Source organism: Dermacentor silvarum, chromosome 5 (assembly GCF_013339745.2).
Source record: "Dermacentor silvarum isolate Dsil-2018 chromosome 5, BIME_Dsil_1.4, whole genome shotgun sequence".
NCBI lineage: Eukaryota > Metazoa > Arthropoda > Arachnida > Ixodida > Ixodidae > Dermacentor > Dermacentor silvarum.
The window spans coordinates 121,595,296-121,615,955 of NC_051158.1; the positions used below are offsets into that span (position 1 = coordinate 121,595,296).

The 20,660-nt window shown below is 47.3% G+C and overlaps 1 long non-coding RNA gene across 2 annotated transcripts in view; it reads left to right on the forward strand.

Annotated features, from left to right (window-relative positions):
* Positions 1–19,849, forward strand: part of LOC125945979 (uncharacterized) — a 47,710-nt gene extending 27,861 nt beyond the window's left edge. For both annotated transcript variants that reach the window (XR_007467287.1, XR_007467288.1), the window contains exon 3: positions 19,674–19,849. This is a non-coding gene — a long non-coding RNA (uncharacterized LOC125945979). The remainder of the gene's footprint in view (positions 1–19,673) is intronic.
* The last annotated feature ends 811 nt before the right edge of the window (positions 19,850–20,660 follow it).

Genomic DNA, 20,660 nt, shown 5'->3' on the forward strand with positions numbered 1-20,660 from the left:
GAAAGACACATGAACACATTTGTTCGCATTTAGTTGCATTTTCCACTTCTCACACCATGATACAATTTTAGTAAGGTCAGTCTGCAAATCAATACAGTCTCGTTCGCTTGTTATTTTTCTGTACACGACGCAGTCGTCGGCAAACAAACGCAAACGTGAAGATATCCCGGCAGCAATATCATTAATATAAACTAAAAATAAAAGTAGCCCTAAAACGGAACCCTGAGGAACACCTGATGTGACCTCGACCCAAGGAGAAGTAGTACCGTTCAGTACGACACATTGTCGACGCTGCGACAAGTAATTGGCGATCCAGTTGCAGACTTCCTGATCAACATTTGCCCTGTGAAGTTTGTAAATGAGCAATGGGTGGCAAACCATGTCAAACGCCTTTCTAAAGTCTAAAAAAACGCAGTCTATTTGCCCATTATCATCCACCTCAGACACTAAGTCATGATAGAACTCAATCAATTGTGTTGTGCAGGACAGTCCTTTGCGAAAACCATGTTGATAATCAATTAGTAATTTGTGTTGTAGTAAATGTTTCATTATATCTTTGTACAAAATGTGCTCTAATATTTTACAGCAGATGGATGTTAAAGAAATGGGCCTGTAATTGTTTACATCTTTTTTTGAACCACCCTTATGAACAGGGACCACATGTGCCATTTTCCAGTCCTCAGGCAACACTCCAGTAGAAAGAGATTTACTATACATAAGATAAAGGTACGATGCGATTGGCCAGGCACAGCGCTTCAATATGCGGGGAGAAATACCATCTCGACCAGGGGCCTTGGTTTCATCTATACTTTTTAACAATGATTCGATACCATTCACACATGAGTTCTACAGATGGCATTACTGACTCAGTCCTCTCACGTAATTTTTCGAAGCTTGTTCTAGGTAAAAATACGGAATGAAAAAATTATTAAAACAAGATGCCTTAGCTTTATCATCGGATAAGACCTGATTATTGTGAACAATCTCGTTTACTGCGGTTGAGTCAGATCCGCATTCTTACACGTATTTCCAAAAAAGCTTTGGGTTCGTTTTCATACTGGCACCGAGTCGATTGAAGTACTGATCTCTCGCAGTACGTACTTTAGTTTCATATTCATTAGTTACCTCGACTAATCTGTTGAACTGATAACTACTTCGTGTTCTTTTAAATGTATTATATACTCGTCTTCTTTTCCTTATTAATCTCAAAATCTTAGGCGTCACCCATGGCTTCTTGCACTTTTTTAGCTTGACTGAATCAATACTCGGCACATACTTTTCCGTCAGTTCTATCACTTTAGTTTTAAAAAGAGACCACAGTTGTATAACATCAGCATTCTCGCCAAGACAGTCGAAAACAGGCAAATGCGCGAATAATTCCTGGGAAATGGCAGAATAATCACCCTTATCAAAAAAATATACCTTCCTCGACTGGGTTGGCTTGGGTCGTTTAATCGCATATTTAATGTTAGGCACGACAGCAAGGTGGTCACTGATACCAGGGATACAAGTGACAGAATCTACAACATTTAGTGAGTTACAAAGCAACAGATCTAATATGTTATTATTGCGTGTAGGCGCATGCACGTATTGGGTGAAGCCGAATGAGTCAACGATGTTTTTCATTTCTAAATTTGCACGACAGGCAGTCATAGTAATACCAGTTTCGTTAGACCAGATGAAATCTGGCAAGTTAAAATCGCCGGCAAGTATTATCTGATCTGATGTATTAGAGACAATCTCGTACAGTCGCTGCAACGTAGTCGCATCAGAATTTGGCGGGCGATAGAATGCTCCAGCAATAAAGAAGTATTATTATCGAGGGTAACTTTGCTCCAGACTGATTCTACGTCATCATGTCCGATATCAAACAAAGATGACTGTAAAGAAGAACCAACTAACAAAAACACCCCTCCGCCTGTGCGCGCCCTATCATTTCGATAAGCGGTAAAGTGGCTTGGAAACACCTCATTATCACTGATGGACGGGATCAGCCACGGTTCAGTCCCAAACACAATGTCAGCCTTCATAGATTCGATTAGGCCCGCGAATTCATCCACTTTGTTCACAATGCTTCTACAGTTTACAACAACGGCTGTTAGATTGTGTGAGGCAGAGGTCGTCTTGCGAGCAGGGTGTCACTTTTTTAGGACTGGAACAACTTCCTCTTTGACTTTGTCCCAGGTGAAGGCCTTACCGTCAACAATCAGCTTGTCGAAACTAAGTTTAACCTTACTGCTGGTGCCTGTTAATTCCGTTTTAGCATATTTCCATAATCTTTTCGGATATCTCGTGTTTCTGGTGCGTAATCCTGATCCACGCTGTATTCAGACCCCTTGAATTTTCTAGCGTTTTTAAGGACGTCCATTTTTTCCTTGTCGGAGGAAAAACTAACAACAATCGGTCGTTTAAACTTCTTGTTGTATCGACCGACACGATGTGCTCGTTGCACAGACTTCAATTCTACTGCTAGATGGGTCTGACAAATACCTTTAATCAGTTCTTCTGACTGATCCCACGTTTCTACCTCGTCATCCTTAATACCATAAAAAACAAGATTAGTCCTTCGACTTCTATTTTCAAGGTCGACACTTCTTGTTTTCAGTTCCTTAACTTCCTTTGTGAGCAGTTTGACTGCATTTCCGTGCTCCTCTACTGCATCATTAAGATTTACAATTTGTTCTTCAGCTGTTCCCAATTTGCCTTGTATTTCGGCGAGCATAGCTTCATGTTTCGCAAATTTTGCTTCGATGGCATCGAGCTTGTTCATGATGGTGCTCTGACCGGCCTGTAAACTTTTGAGCAATTCTAGTTCTGATTCACTCAGGGGGCCAGGATTGAGCTCCACATCACCGGAAAGCAACAATAGTAAAATCAAAAACAATACCCGATTAGCAAAAAAACGAAACCTTCTACGGAGAGATTGCTCTCTCAGTCGCTTACTGCAATTACAGGCAACACGTGGGGTTGTGGGAGGAGCCGGCAGTGCACTAGGTTGTCTACGTACTTGAAAGGGATAGTGACCACTAACCTGCAGTACCAACAGAAGCGTGAGTTTCATGTCGGCCAGCGTGCCGGCTCCAAATCCCACGAAAGCATGTGGTCGCGCGCTTATGTAAGGTAGGCCGTGGTCACGTGGTCTCTGACGCTCGAAGGTCTCCGGCATATCAATCGCTATGCAGATCGTATCGTTGAGGCGCTTGTCGTCAGTGACGGCTGGTGGTGCATCCAGACAGTTGCTTGTAGGCAGGTGGCATGATAATGCTGCTGCAAGTGTCTTTGAAAGGAACAGGACCACCGCCCCTTGACCGATCGTAACGAAATCCGGCGCGGTTCGAAATGCGGCAGCAACCTGCAGTACCAACAGAAGCGTGAGTTTCATGTCGGCCAGCGTGCCGGCTCCAAATCCCACGAAAGCATGTGGTCGCGCGCTTATGTAAGGTAGGCCGTGGTCACGTGGTCTCTGACGCTCGAAGGTCTCCGGCATATCAATCGCTATGCAGATCGTATCGTTGAGGCGCTTGTCGTCAGTGACGGCTGGTGGTACATCCAGACAGTTGCTTGTAGGCAGGTGGCATGATAATGCTGCTGCAAGCGTCTTTGAAAGGAACAGGACCACCGCCCCTTGACCGATCGTAACGAAATCCGGCGCGGTTCGAAATGTGGCAGCAACCTGCCGTACCAACAGAAGCGTGAGTTTCATGTCGGCCAGCGTGCCGGCTCCTGGATTTCATCTTTGATAGATTACATCTCTGATTCACCTGAACGCCCACCATCCCGAGCACTACGCCGGCAAGCTTCGCACTTCGCCATCCGCGACGGCATCGTCTATCGCCGTAACTACAGTTCCGACGGCCGCAAATGGCTGCTTGTTATACCCCGGCAGCTCCGCACCGATGTATGCGCCGCTTTCCACGCCGACCCTCAGTGTGCACACGCTGGTCTCTTCAAGACCTACACCAGACTACGTCATAGGTTTTATTGGCGCGGTATGTACACATTTGCGCAAAAGTACATTCGCTCTTGCACATAATGTCAACGCCGCAAGCCTGATCCTCGCCGCTCTTCTGGACCAATGCAACCTTTGCCGTGCCCGTCACGACCCTTTGACCGGGTTGGAATAGACCTATATGGGCGTCTTCCATACACAGCTGCTGGTAATCGCTGGGTCATTGTAGCTATAGACCACCTCACGAGGCATGCCGAAACGGCCGCTCTACCTGCCGCGATGGCTCGTGACGTTGCCTCCTTCCTGCTTCAACGCTTCGTTCTACGTCACGGCGCTCCCCGCGAACTACTGAGCGACCGCGGCCGCGTCTTTCTCGCCGACGTCCTTCAAGAACTTCTCACTGAGTGCCGCATTATTCATCGCTGTACCACCGCATATCACCCGCAAACAAATGGATTGAGAGAACGCTTTAACCGAACTCTTGGCGACATGCTTTCGATGTATGTCGCCTCCAACCACACCAACTGGGACATCATCCTTCCCTATGTCACGTACGCCTACAATACGGCACCCCAGGCAACGACGGGCTTTTCACCCTTCTTTCTTTTGTATGGCCGAGAACCGTCATTTCCCATTGACACTATTCTTCCTTACCGTCCCGACTTATCAGATGGTATACCGGTTTCAGAAGCCGCCCGTTATGCAGAAGAATGTCGGCAACTAGCTCGCTCTCTTACAACGCAAGAACAAGCGCTACAGAAATTTCGTCATGACGACGGGAGCCCCCACACCCAGTTTTCGCCTGACGCTCTTGTTTGGTTGTGGGTGCCTCCTACTTCGACATCAGGTGTCTCGTCCAAGTTTTTATCCCGATACCATGGACCCTGCCGGGTTCTGCAGCAAACTTCTCCGGTGAACTACGTCATCGAACCTCTGACGCCGCCTACGGACCTGCGTCGCCGAGGCCGTGAAACTGTCCACGTCGATCGGCTCAAGCCGTATCATGAGCCCTTCGTCCTCACGACGCCTTAGGCCTCCTTTGCGGCTCCGTCTTCAGCGAGGGGCGAAGATGTAAGGAAGAAGAAGTGCGTCGTGTAGAGCTGCGCAGCCGAATCGCCCGCGCAACTGTAGTGGAGCTCGTGCTCGACGCTGTTCCTGATGTGCCTGGCGAAACCTACGCTGTTGTGTCTTCCTATCGGCGTCCTTCGTGCCGTCCACAGCCGTGCTAGACTTCCTTGTCATATGTGGCAAGTTGTTGTGATTGGAGTTGTGATTTCGCTCGACCTATACAGCAGTGCCAACCTCAGAAGATTGGCACTGCTGCATAGGCTGAGCTAATTCGGAATGTCAAATAAGAAGAAATATATATTATTACGATGTGGTGCCTTTATTTAAAAGATGAATTGATGAAAAGGGGCCGCGCCGACACCGACCCGCTACCAAGACAAGCGCACTTCGTTCTCCTCTTCCGTCCTTGCCGTAGCTTTTGCGTAACACTCCTCCCTTCACAGACGGAAGCCCGCTGGGCGAGTAACTGTTACGTCCACGCGGAGTCATGTGGATGACAACGTTTCAGGCAAGCGACGTCAACAAGGTGTGTCTTCTTAGTCCAGTAGCCATGGGACACGAGACGAGCAATCGAGTAGGTTACATCACTTAGGCGATCGGTGATGACGAAAGGCCCGGTGTAACGAGCCGGAAACTTCTGGCACAGGCCGCGCTTGCGAAGTGGTGTCCAAAGCCATGCAATGTCCCCTTTGTCGTATGACACATTCTTATGTCGTGAATCGTAGCGTATCTGGGAGTGGTCCTGGAATGCCAACGTACGGAGCTGAGCTATGCGGCGTGCTTCCTCAGCGCGGCAGAGAGTCTGGGCAATAGAAGAGTCCGCATGACGAGTAAAAGGTAGAAAGGTGTCATGGAGGCCGCGGGGTGGTCTAACATAAACAAGATATAAAGGGCTGTAGCCTGTAGTTTCATGCTTTGCGGTGTTGTAGGCGCATGCGATAAAAGGCAAGATGTCATCCAAATGTTTGTGCCTGGAATCCACATACATTGAAAGCTTGTTGGCCAAAGTTCTGTTAGTGCGCTGGACGGGACCATTTGTTTGTGAGTGAAACGGGGTCGCGTGGCGAAACTGGCAAGCACAAAGACGCAACAGCTCTTCGACTACGTCGGACACGAACTGGCGACCACGATCGCTCACAATAACACGAGGGGGTTAATGACGCAGTATAATGGAGGACAGGAGGAAGCTCGAAACAACAAGAGCCGTGGCCGTTGGCATCGCAGCGGTTTCAGCATAACGCGTCAGATGGTCGACGCAGACTATAATCTAACGATTGTCGTTTGTTGAGCGCGGGAAGGGGCCGACAAGATCCACTCCATCCATTTCGAAAGGAGATGATGGCGGCGCTACAGGGTGAAGGAGTCCCACAGGAGCAGTATTGGGGCACTTTAATTGCTGGCACTTGTTACAACTGGCCACATACTTCTCTATATCCCGTCGCATACTGGTTCAGTAGAACCGGCCCTGAATGCGGTGGTATGTTCTGGTGAAACCCAGGTGCCCAGCGGTCGAGTCGTCGTGCATAGCACGCAGCACGTGGGTTCTGAAATTTTTAGGGACCACCAAGAGGAGGCGGGCACCATCAGCCGCATAATTCTTCTTGTAGAGCAGGCCATCTTGGACGATAAAGCCACTGTTACTTGTTAGCTGAGCAGTTCAGGCGAAGAGGGCATCCATGCTGCGGTCGTCACGCTGCTCTTCCCGGAAGGTGGCCAGGTCGGGAAAAATAATGTCGTCGATGGCGGCTAGAAACTCATCGAAATTATCGGCGTCACATTCATTTGTTGGTAGAGGGAGCCTCGAAAGACAATCGGCGTCCGCATGACGTAGGCCACTCTTGTAAACGACTACAAAGTCAAATTCCTGTAAACGTAGCGCCCATCGAGCAAGGCGGCCAGACGGGTCGCGGAGACCAACCAACCGACATAGTGAATGGTGGTCCGTAACGATCGTGAAGTGGCGCCCGAAGAGATATGGCCGGAACTTATGGACTGCAAAGACCACAGTGGACACTTGCTCAGTGACGGTGTGATTTTGTTCGACCTTGCTCAACGAACGGCTGGCGTATACAATGGCATGCTAGGCGTCACCAAACCACTGGACGAGGACAGCGGCGAGGCCGATTCCACTCGCGTCGGTGTGCAATTCTGTTGTGGCAGAGGGGTCAAAATGGCGAAGTATGAGTCAGGAAGAGAGCAGGAACTTCTCTTGACGAAACGAGGAATCGCAATCTGCTGTTCAGATGAAAGGGTTATCTTTGCGGAGCAATGAAGTCAGAGGGTGGGCAGTATCAGCAAAGTTGGGCACAAAACGTCGAAAGTACGAGCAAGGACCCAAGAAGCTTCTCAGCTCGCGTTGTTACTGCGGTTGTTTGATGCCGCTAACTGCTGCGACCTTCTGTGGGTCTGGTCGCACCCCGTGCTTGTCCACTAGATTTCCAAGTACTTGCGCCTCTCGTAGGCCAAAGTGACATTTCTTTGAATTGAATGTAAGAGCAGCTTGTTCAAGGCACGTCAAAACAATGTCCAGTCGATCGTTGTGCTCTGCAAAAGTGCGGCTAAAAATTACGACGTCGTCAAGATAACACAAACAAATCTCTCATTTCAGACCGCGCAGTACCGTGTCCATAAATCTCAAATGTTGCAGGCGCGTTGCACAAATCAAACGGCATGACGTTGAATTGAAACAAGCCGTCTGGGGTCACAAAAGCGGTTTTCTCTTTGTCAGCTGAATGCATGGGTATCTGCCAGTAGCCTGATCGGAAGTCCACAGATGAAAAGTACGACACGCAATGAAGGCAGTCGATAACGTAATCGATCCGGGGAAGTGGATCGACACGAATCCCGTGGCGATTCTGTGGCGAGCCTGCGTAGCTGGAACGCGAACTTTGTTAGCGTTCTGCCCGAAATCAAATAATATGACGCATGCTTGCTAAGCACGTTGACCAGGGCTTGACGCTTCTCTGAAGACAGTGACTTGCTTATCATATTTAGAAAAGGCAACGAGTCTTCAGGGACACCGGGGCCAGCCCCGTGCTCTCGCTATTCGTGTGACGTGTCAACAGTTAAAGCGCCTATGCGGAGGCTGGTATCCACTTCAAAAGAGGCAAGTCGCATACCCCTGGGTAGCACAACTGAATGGGAGGCTAAATTTGAGACCCACAATGAAGTTGTTCCACAGGCCACAGAGAGGACGCATCGAGGTACGAGCACACTTTTCTTGACAACCATCGAAGGCATAGGCTCAACAATTCAAATGTATCAGCGTCGACACCGAAAGCAGCAACTCGAACTCGTGCCGGTAACTCAATAGCGCACGTGGCGGTAAGACCACATCTTCAATGATGGTGAGAGTGCATGAACAGGTAGTAGGTTGGTCGGCAAGAGGAAAGAGAAAAACCTCGCCAGTACCGCAGTCAACATTGGCACCGCACTGTTGCAGGAAATCGACACCAAGAATTACCTTGTGAGTGGATTGAGGAAGCACTGCATATTCGGCTTGATACACGTTATCAGATAAATAAACGTTCGCGGTACACACTCCAATAGGTCGGAGAAACTCTCCACTCACTGCACGAAATGCATTTGCGTTTTCCCAGAGAAACATCACTTTAAGGCCTAGTCGGGCTTTGAAATCCAGGCTGATAACGGAGACACTTGCTCCTGTGTCAACTAAGGCGAACATAGCAACGTACGTTGTCCACCAAAACATGAATCTTGTTATGACACATGGTGACTGGCGGCGGCATAGGGGCGTGTAGCTGATGATGACTGGCGACCTCACCTCCATTGGTCGCGCCGCCTAGTTTCCCGGCGGCGGTGACGTCAGACGTCGTCGCGGAGATGGAGACCTGCACTGGCGTGAAGTCGGTGGCGTCAAGCTCCGCACTGAAGCTGGTGAGTCACTACGGTAATTCGCCAGGTGGTTTGTCCTGCCACCGGAGTGAGAAGACCAGCGTGTCCCGTCACCGTGCTGATTGCTACGCATATAAAAAGTGCGCGGTCGCTCATACGATGGTGGTGACGTGCGACGGCGATAAGGGCAAAATCTGGCGACGTGCCCGCGAATACCCCTTTGGAAGCAGATGGGACGCTCACGGGAAGCACTGAAATTATCAGTAGTAGGATAACTGGCATGGCCATCCCACTCCTGACTGGGAGCTTACCACTGCCGTTGAAAGAAAAAGTGTACAATTATTGCATTCTACCGGTGCTAACATATGGGGCAGAAATTAGGGGGTTAACAAAGAAGATCGAGAACACATTAAGGACCGCACAAAGAGCGATGGAACGAAAAATCTTAGGAGTAGCGTTAAGAGACAGGAAGAGAGCGGTGTGGATGAGAGAACAAACGGGGATAGCCGATATTCTAGTTGACATGAAGCGGAAGAAATGGAGCTGGGCAGGCCATGTAATGTGTAGGATGGATAACCGGTGGACCGTTAGTGTTACAAAATGGATACCAAGAGAAGGGAAGCGCAGTCGAGGACGGCAGAAAACCAGGTGGGATGATGAAGTTAGGAAATTTGCAGGCGCAAGTTGAAATATGCTAGCGCAAGACAGGGGTAATTGGAGATCGCAGGGAGAGGCCTTCGTCCTGCAGTGGACTTAAATATAGGCAGATGATGATGATGACGATGACTTATACAGTAGAACTGATTTCACTGTGACGTTTGCGATTGTGTAAGTAGAGAGATATGGATTGCGATGGCAGGAAAATGAAATAAGTTTGCATTTGTTAGCGTTCAAGGACATTTGCGAACGGTTGCACCAGCTTTGGACGTTATTAAGGTCATTGTGAAGAGATGGTTGGTCAGAGATGTTACTCACAGTACGATAAATCACACAGTCATCAGCCAACATACGAATAGGACAAGATACAAGCAGCGGAAGATCCTTAATGTATATTAGGAAAAGAAGCGCTCTCAAGACTGAATCTTGAGGGACGCCTGAAGTGGCAGCTGGGGAGGGTTTTGGAGGAGTAGTTATTAACAAGGACGATCTGGGAACGATTAGTTACGAATGCTTTTATCCACTGTACTACATGAGGATTTAAGTTCAATCGGGGTAATATTATTAGTATACGGTTACGAGGCACTGTGTCAAAAGCTTTAGAGTAGTCTAGAAAGATGGTATTGGTTTGAACGTTGTAATCAAGGTTAATGTGCAGATCATGAAGAAAGATAGCTAGTTGTGTTTCGCATGAAAGCCCCTTACGAAAGCCGTGCTCAGAAGGATGAAAGAAGTTTACTGAGTCTAAGAAGTTCATGATATGCGAGTATATGACATGTTCCATGATTTTGCAAGCGACACTAGTTAATGAAATGGGGAAGTAGTTTTAGGGGGAACCTGTTGCCTGCTTTGAAGACTCGAACGACCTTCCCCACTTTCCAGTCACATGGTAAGGCACCTGTAGACTAGCAGCTTGCTGGGCTAGTTGGTTCATTGCAACTCGTGTAACAGCGCGAAAAATAACAAGGAAGGGACGACGATAGAGACAGAGTGAAAAGAGTGTCTCTATCGTCGTCCCTTCCTTGTTATTTTTCGCGCTGTTACACGAGTCACCTGTAGACAATGACTGCGAGAATAATAGAGTGAAACATGCCGCGCATATATGCTTAGTATTCTTTAGAAACTTTGAGAATCTTCTACACCAGAAGAAGTACACAATTTGCTTTTTCGATTATTGACAATATGCCATCTGTCGAAAACACAATGGACGGCATATGCGATGATATGTTAGTAGGTAGTGGAACGTCTAGGGGGGGGGGGGGGGGTAGTTTATTTTGGAAACACGGAAAAAATGCTGTATTAAAGATATCGGCGCACTCGGCATCTGTGGCTGTTTCGCCTGCTGCATTCGTCACGCCAGAACTGCCGAGGATTTCGAGTAAGTAGTTGGGGTAGGTCGTCGTTACGAAAATATTTTTTAGCAGTGCGATCGTTCTCTGCGATGTAGTAGTTGGACCATGCCTCGGTGCTACCAAGACGCGTGGCTAGTCGGAAGCGACGTTTCTTTGTGTTTTCAAGCGTCCTTTGTGCTTATGTGAACCATGGCTTATTTTGATTCGGGCGCATCGATTTGTTGGCATAGATTTGTTAACGAGTTCATTAATTTTATTTCTAAATAGTGTCCAGTTTTCTTAAAGTGAGTGCATAGGGAATAATGTCTCGAAGGTGGAAAAGAAGTCACCTAATTCATTAATAATAGCTTCGTAGTTTTCTTTATCATATAAGCAAATAGTTTTCTTGGATTTTTGTTGTGCTATGGGTTGAAAGGTGAAGGTGGCATGGATTACTTTATGATAGCTTACCTCACGCAGGTAAGTTATAGATACACTGTTGGGATGGCTGGTTAGTATAAGGTCGAGTACATTAGACGTGTCTTCTGTAACCCGCGTAGACTTTAGTATAAGTTGGGTTGGACTGAAATTATGGCACACATTAACAAATTCTTTGGCAGCATCATTCCCTATGATTAAAGCAGTATTGTTAGTCCAGTCGATTTGCAGAAAATAATGTCGCCAAAAAGCAGGATCTCTGCGTTAGGGTGCTTTTCACTAATTTTGCTCAAGATGTTAAGTTTATGCGAAAAATCGGGAATGTTATGTGGTGGTCTGTAGCAAACGCCCAAGAGAACAGTCTGCGGTGAAGTGTAACAGATTACGCATATTATTTCCGAATGAGTCTCGATTATTGCTAGCGAGCACGATAAATGATGATGCGCGGCGATCAGCACACCACCTCCTCGTGAGATTTTGCGGTCTTTCTGGTAAAGGCTGAAATTCGGCGGATCCGCAAGAACCCCTCTATCGGTAATATCGTCAGTTAGCCAGGTTTCAGTTATTATCAGCAAATTTCTGTTAGACACAACACGCGCTTAGACAGAATATCGCGTTTAGGAAGGAAGGTGCGTGCGTTGGTAAAGATAACGGAAAAGCAAAGGTTAGCTCGTGTCGATACTGTAGGGCAGGGGGGTTTCCCGCGGCGAGGTGGCTGCAATTGCAATTATTTAACACTCTGTGTGCGTTCTTCAAAAATGTAGTGCTTATTACCCACGGACAGCATTTCAAAGCGTAGGAAATAAGGTGCCACTTTGCTTTTTGCGAATGCAACTAGGTGTCTGCGGGCAAATTGAACAGGACGTGTAAAATCCTCGCCAACGCTGAAGCCTGTTCCCTTAAACTTGCGGCCGTTGGAAAGGACCAGTTCTTTTGTTTTTTGTAATGTGAATTTCACTATTATGGCGCAGTTACGATTACCTGCACGATTGCTCAAGCGGTGTGCACGCTCGATTTCTTTCGGGTCAAGCGTGATGTTCATATGTCTGCGACAGTGGTCAATGATTATATCGTCCAAGTACGAGAAGGAATCCTCCCCTGAAGACTCAGCAATACCATAGAAAATCAGATTGTTGCGCCTCGAATGTTCTCGGCATCATCAATACGCGGGAAGAAGAAGAAGCCGGAGCGAGCTGGCGCACATCACGTCGGCTCCGTATTCCACAGATGTTTTTGTAGTGCAAATCGCCCATAACCACACGAAACCGCACACCAACCGACTTGGCTCGTTCTCAGGAACAAGTGGATATCGAAAACCAGGTGGGATTCCCATTTTTCAAGCCTCTACGCCAATTTCTTGGCCCGGCCTCGTGGCGGAAGAGCCGCGAGGTCGCGCGCTGTAGAGCCGGCTTCCTCAACAATTACCGATCATGCTCTCAAGAATGGAAGTCACCGTAGAGGGGCAACGCATAACCCAGGAAGAAATGGATATAAGCAAGGGATGGAAGGAGGTCAGGCACAGAAGATCAGACCGGCAAACCACCCAACATCGCAAGAGCACCTTGTCGCCGACGCGGCTTTACAAGCGCAACGATAACCCCAGGAAAGGATGCTAGAGCAGATACGCAAGGCAAGCAGGATACCACATTTGCCAAGAGGGGATTACAAGATTGTGATCAGACCACGTGGAGCACTCAAAATATCCGAACATGGTATAGTTCACCTAACAACGGCTGTACAAGACGCGGCAGGCATCCCTCGAGACGAAAGAGAGGAGGATATCGTCTGCTCCAACAATTATCAAAATATCCTAATCGTCAGTACATCGGATCAAGAGCATGCCAACAAATATCAGGAAGTAGAACGCATCAAGATTCAAGACAAGTTTTACGAGACCAATGCTTACGAGACGGCGCCGGACATGACGGCCAAAGGAGTCATCAGAGGAATTCCACTCGACGAGGGCCCAAGAGACATCACAGCAGCGGTGGTTACGAACAAAAACCCAACAGCGATAGCAGCAAAGAGAATCAGTAATACTACCACAGTGATTGTGCTCTTTGAAGGATACAAAGTGCCCACGTACGTCCGATACAGGGCAGCGCTGCTCCGATGCTCCTTGTACCGGAAACAAGTGGATTTCTGTAACCAATGCAGCAGACTTGGACACAGAGGATATGTATGTCCCAATCCGAACAACAAGATTTGTGCTGGATGTGGAACAGCGAACCCTGACAAAGACCATAGGTGCCAACCTAAGTGCCAGTTATGCAGCGAGGACCATCCAACCGCGGATAAGACGAACGACAGATCAAATTAATAGACTGGGAACTACTTCGTAGATCACGAGAGGCTACACAGCAACGATCCATCACAGACATAGAGCAATGGACTAAAGAGCTCAGCGATGACGTCAAAGCTGCCACAAAAATAGCACCACCTGAATCTAACTTGGAGAAATGCGACAGCAGACTTCTCCACATGTGGGAAGCTAAGCAGTCGCTGCAAAATAGACTTCAAGGTCAGAAGCATAACAGAAAATTGAGAAAGCGCATAGCGCTCCTCAACAAAGAAATAGAAGAATATGCTGCGCAATTGAGCAAGCAACAATGGGACGAGATATGTAATTCCATGGACGGGCAATTAAGCACCGGCAAAACCTGGCACATGCTTAGGTTCTTGCTGGACCCTGAGAATAACAAGAAAAACCACAGACAGGCCATTAATAAGTTAATACACGCCTATGAGGGCACGGAGGAGGACTTTCTCAAAGAATTAGAACAGAAATACATAACACAGGCACCCCCTTGCAACCATCCTATCTACAACGGGAATATCAACGCAAAATTAGACGAAGAATTCACGGAGGCAGAAATCCGCGCGGCCCTACAAAAGTTGAACACCAAATCAGCCCCAGGCCCACACGGTATAACAAACAAGACTCTCAGGAACCTCGATGATGGGTCGATCACGAACCTAACGGAATATATAAACGAGTGCTGGATAAAAGGAGCAGTACCAGCTCAATGGAAGAAAGCGACGATAACGCTTATTCCAAAAGCTGGTAAAAAGCTTGAGATCGACAACCTCAGACCGATCTCCCTAACATCCTGCGTCGGAAAATTAATCGAACATGTAATTTTAAACAGAGTAGATAACTATTTAGAGGATAATAACATATACCCAGATACAATGATAGGATTTCGCAAAAACCTTTCGACACAAGATGCGATGCTTCAACTTAAGCATCAGATAATCGACTATAAAACGCGCTCTACAAGGGCCATCTTCGGCCTTGATCTTAAAAAGGCGTTTGATAATGCCAACCACGCAACCATATTGGAAAACATCGAGCGATTAGGACTAGGGCAACGGACGTATAACTATATCAAGAGCTTTCTATCAGATAGGAAAGCAGTCTTTTCCGTCGGAGGACTCACGTCACCCGAAATCGACATCGGGGGGGGGGGGGGGGGGCACGCCGCAAGGCTCTGTCATCTCCCCGATGCTGTTCAATCTCGTCTGGATGGGACTCCCCGCAAAACTAAACCACATAGAGTCCCTTAATCACACAATATATGCGAACGATATTACTATCTGGGTCTGTGATGGCAGGTACGCATCACTAGAACAACTACTCCAGACCGCAATAAACACAGCAGAGGAACACCTCATAGGGACAGGCCTCACATGCTCTGCAGAAAAATCCAAACTTCTCTTATACCGCCCCACACTTAGGGGCAGGCCTCCCAAAGGATACGACAGAAACAAGGCTCATGAGGAAATCAAGCTACACACCAAGAACGGGCGAAATATCCCAATAGTAAATCAGCTCAAGATACTGGGTCTAATAATAAGGTACAAACGGGGAAACCATAAGGAAGTTAGACACAAACGTAACGAACACCATGAGATTAATCAAACGAATTACTAACAAGCACCAGGGTACGAAGGAAGAAAGTATCATACGGCTCATACAATCATTCATAATCAGTCAGATCACATACATAGCAGCCTTCCACAATTGGCTTGCAGCTGAAAAGACCAAAATTACCATCCTCATAAAAAAGGCATACAAACTAGCACTAGGGATTCCAATCAGTACAAGCACAGATCTATTCCTAAAGTTAGGACTCCACAACACACTGGACGAACTCATAGAAGCGCAACAAATATCCCAGGTGGAACGACTAACCAAAACCAAAACAGGACGGCATATACTACGCAAGCTAGGAATGAATTACCACAATCAATACGGGGAAAAGACGACGATAACGAGAGAAATTCGCGACAAACTCCTAGTAACAAATATACCCAAGAACATGCATCCAGTTTACAACAAGGGCAGACGGACGAGTAGAGCAGAGAAAATGATCCGAAGCCATGGCTCAGACGACAGAGCAGCCTTCGTAGACGCGGCTGAATACACACACAGAAATAGCTACGTGGCAGTAGTCGTAGATCACACCCAAAAACCCCTTACAAGCGTGTCAGTTAATACCAAACATTCCGAGACAGCAGAGGAGGTAGCCATTGCACTAGCATTGGTCTCCACAAATGCTCAATACATAATTAGTGATTCTCAGGCGGCCATTAGAAACTATGCTAAGGGTAGAATCTCTCCTGAGGCGTGGCACATCATCATAGTCAACAAAGCAAAATTCTCTAACGCAGAGAAGAACGGCAGGCAATTGCTCTGGTTCCCAGCGCATACGACTCCGGCAATTCACGCAATCAACCCCAACGAGGTAGCACACCGCGAAGCTCGAGGTCTTACTCGCCGAGCTGAGCAAGGAGTGACTTCCATTGGTCAGGGAAACGCGGAGGAGGAGATCTGGAGAGAAAAAGACAGATTAACAAGATTTAGCGATATTACAAAATTCTATCAAAATCCGAGGCGAATATTACCACCGTCTCACACTAAACTGAACAGAACTGAGTCCGTTGCTTGGAGGCGATTACAAACAGAAACATATGTGAGTCCCGTGCAGTTAAAGACTTTCCACCCCGAGATATACGCCAGCGATATATGCAAGCTATGCAAGTCTGCTAGAGCCACCCTTCAACACATGTTGTGGGGATGCACAATATATCAAGACAAAATGGCAGTCTCCCCGCAAAATCTACGGGCCACGCTGCTCAGCTCAGAACTCCAAGACCAACTTTGGGCCATCCAGCGAGCCATGGATGCCGTGCGGGAGCAACAGCTTCGAGTGGCCATCTAGGCGGCCCCAGGCCCGGGCCTCCCAATCGCCGGATTTAAAATAAAGTTATGTCACTCACTCATCAATACGCGCTTCCAGCCTCTGGATAGCGTGTGCTGTGCGGGCAGCATCACTTTTCACGCTTTCTATATACCGGAACGATGGGGGGCTTTCACGCTTTCTATATACCGGAACGAAGGAGGGCTAGGTTTTGGTAGTGGGTCTCCAGGTCAGTCATACGCACGCTCAGATCGGATATGGCTTTGTCAGTTGTTAGTAACTGAGACTTGAGGCCTTGAATCTCGCTGATTAGTTGCGATGGACCTGCAGATAGATTCTTAAGTTCATTTAGTACGGCTTGAATATCAGGTCCAAGGTTAGTTTCGATGTCACCCGCCAGCAACAATAAAGAGCGAACAACATCACAGCACTGAACAGCAATGGTAAGGCAGCAATGCGGGCCTGGTAGCTGCAGCAGAAAGTAATTACTTGACCATTTTGCAAAAAGACTGTATGGTTTGCTAACCTGCATGACGAACATGAGCTGATTAGCGTGCTGTGTTACCGCACAGCAGCCGGGCCCACAGAGCGCTTCCTACCGCGCCTGCACTTTTATAGATGACGGGTGAATTGATGTCGGTAGTGATAGGTATTCCTGTCGCAAGTCGAGTGATGCTACCGGGTGCAGAGGCGCTGCCAGGCACAGGAACGGTGCCAACGGCCTGGGAGCGCTGCTTGCATTCATCGGGTGGTAGAAGCCAGTTTTATCGTACTCGACGTGCCAGGCAGGATGCGGTTGGGGCACATCATGGGAAACCATAGCCAGGGCAGGGAGCAGAAGGTGCATGATCATGTCAAGTGACACTTCCATGACGAACATCAGCGGATTACCGTGCTGTGCTGACACACAGCAGCCGGGCCCACGTTATTTACGTAGATTAGGGACAACAACTGATCCAGGACGGAGACCTGGGCTGCACCGGAAGATACGCTCGCGTTAGATGATACCTTACGTATAATTACAACTTCTTGAGCATGATCAGTGAGAGGCTTTTGAAGCCAGTGAAGGATCTTATTCATTATTGGGGCCAGGACTTACGGAGTCGCCATCTGTCGGAAGCGTTTCACTTGCTTAGTGTGAGGGATAACGCGGCGCGCTCCTAATAACTTTGGCTGACGGCACTCAATAAAACCAGCACGCCGGAACCCTTCTAGACATTTCTGTAAGTACTCTCGAAAGGAGGAAAGTTTTTTTACTATCAAATTATTATTCTTGGGCTAACATAAATCACGGAATGGTTTACAGACGCTATCTCTTTACCGAATACGTACAGTGAACGCCCACTGCGCGCGGTCGCCGCAATGGAGTCTCCCGAACCGGCTCTTACGTGAAACGTGGGCAGCAGCTTAGAGCAAACTATGTGAAATACGTTCTTATAGTGGATCGTCTGTATAACCAAATGGAACATAACAGAATGAAGCCTCAATGCAGTGATCGCACTGTTTTCCAACGACCAACTGCGCGTCTGCAAGAATGTCCGCATAATGTTTTGCTTCGTACCGCGAGCTTTAGGCCGCAGCATATGAGCATTTGACATTACACAAGGAACCATTGTTACGTGCATCATCAGAGCTCTTAAAAAATTATTTCTTCATAACTAGGGACTTTGACGTCTACGGCGACTTGTGAGGTCACACCTCGACGACTCAATTTTTTTTTCTTTTCATCTACGTTCTCGGACGAACCAGTATCATTTCTCAAGTGTCGTCGCACTGCATGTCTATCGGTCTTCTCGGCAAGTTATTCACAGCGAGTGATTCTTCTCACCGCTGCTTCTTTTCCTTAATCCAGTACATTCATTCTTTGCTGCTAACGCATATATGACCATATGCCATGCCTTTTCTTAATCTGTTTCTTACCACTCCCTATACATTCCAATGAACTTGCCAGCATCTAACATCAAAAAGTTCATAAACCAAGGCTTCATGACATTCGCCGGGCAGCGCGCGCGGGCGAGCCTCTCAGTGCGCGCTTTCTGCTACTCACCTTGAACATCGCAGCCCCGAAACCGTAGCAGAAATCTTCGTCGCGGAGGTGCTTCCTGCACACCCGATTTGTAGCCGATGGCTGCTTTCTGGTTTTGAGTTTCGCGTTCCAAGCTTTTCGCGGCTCCTTGTTCTGCCGGTAACGTGTGAAGGCTGACAATGGACTCCGTTGCGTACGTCAGGCACTGCGGCACCGAGTAGTTGCCTAACACGTTGTACGCCTTCAAAGGCAGCCACTACCTAATAAAGTGTTTTCAAGTATTGTCAAGCAGGCACCTGAAGCGGGAACGCCTCCCCACTTAGTCAGAACCGCCGCGCAGATGGGACTTTAAATTTTACTTTTCAGCTTGCTTCAGCACTTCCGAAGCAGCCGACGCGACCGCTGTGTTCACGTGATCCTTCATACCACGTCACACCGACGGCAGCGCCCGTTTTGCTAGGTGTGGAGCACGCCCCCAATTTAAGAAGTGAAAGCTTACAAAGAAGAAGAACGTGAGTTATGCTATCTCAGTCTTCTTAAAAATCTAGGAAAAGGCAGGCTATCCGTCGAGCCCTTCTCGTAGAAACTAAAGGTATATCGCGCAAGTTCAACCAGTTGAGCAGCAGAGGAATCTTTAGCTCGTGTGGCAGGCATATTCGGTTCGGGGGTGCATGGCCTACCCAATTACTCCGCCCCCCCCCCCCCCACACACACACACCTCATTGACATGGCATAAGGGATCACATGGCTTTCTCTATGCAATTGGGTTGCCGGTGCTGGGTTGAAATAGCGCACGGGCGCTTGCGTGGACATTTCAATGAGTGCCTCCGAAGCGAGATAACTTGTTGACTGTTAGGAAACGCTCTTGGGCAAACTTTGGTAAGAAAAGGAATCATAGCTGCATGGACACGTTATTTATGGTCGACGGTCGGTTTGTATCAATAACTTTAACATTATTTCCCTTGTTTTATTTTAAAAAAGGTATTGGTGCGCCTATACAAAACATCGGGTATAGAAGGCCTCTCATATGAAAGCAACCACTCAATTCAACTATCTTGCATGTTAAGTGTGGTTTTTGCAACCTCGCATTATACCGCTATTTTATGAGTTTCATTTTGTACTTGGTGGTGCTTCTCATTTTTCAGCATGCCCAGACAATGAAGTCTCAGTGTTCTGCAGTGGAGCTTCCCTGATCCCGCAAGTATACTGTGGAGGCGTAGGTTTTGACAACACGTATAAGTGCACAAAGAAAGAAAATGTAAGGTGTGGCTGTGCGGAGGGTTACGCACGCGAAAACAACGGTAAATGCGTGCGTGTAGAGAACTGCCGTAAGTCACTCTTAACCCTGCTTTGAAAATTCTGTTAACAAATTTTCACTAGCTAGTGAAAATCTGTCAGTCTTACACTTACAAGCACTATGGAATCTCTAGTTTTTCATGGTTTTCTGCTTCCATGCTTGTCAAGAAATGCAGGTTGTTTAGAAATATTGTGACGTACCCTCAGATAACGGTACCCTGCCTTAGTAGAAATGTTTGTTCTTTTCACCTGTAAGCTTAAATATACCTGGTGTGTTCTCTTAAAAGCAGCAGTTTTGTTAAACAATGCCTGCGGCATATAGCACGAATCTACTTGTTGTGCTAGCATGCTCTAAGAGGTATGCATTACTTACACCTGTAGCGGCCCCGGTAAAATAACCAATTACAATACATAACTTCGGTACGACGGGTGTTGGCCGCCATTTATAATTATTCTCCGCTGACCCCTCCTCTTATACTTCTCCCGAATTCTTTGATTCCGCTTCTTTCACATCCCAGACGCAGTCTGCTTCAAAATTTGCAATCAGTACGCTGATTCACTATTTAGTAAAATTTCACTTATCTTTTACACTATTTACTTTAGCACATATACCGCAATCCAACGAATGAAAGCAAGTGATATCACAACTCACATCCACTTGGAACAAAAGTTGAAACTAAACTATCACCAATTTTTAAATAAGCGCAGTCAAACTTGCCGTAAAAATGAAATCTTGCGTCGCTATTAACAAGGCGTGTTTTTGTGCATTTAAGATTAAAACAATTACTAGAATAATAATGTATTTTTGTCGGAAACTATTGGAACGGTTATCTCGA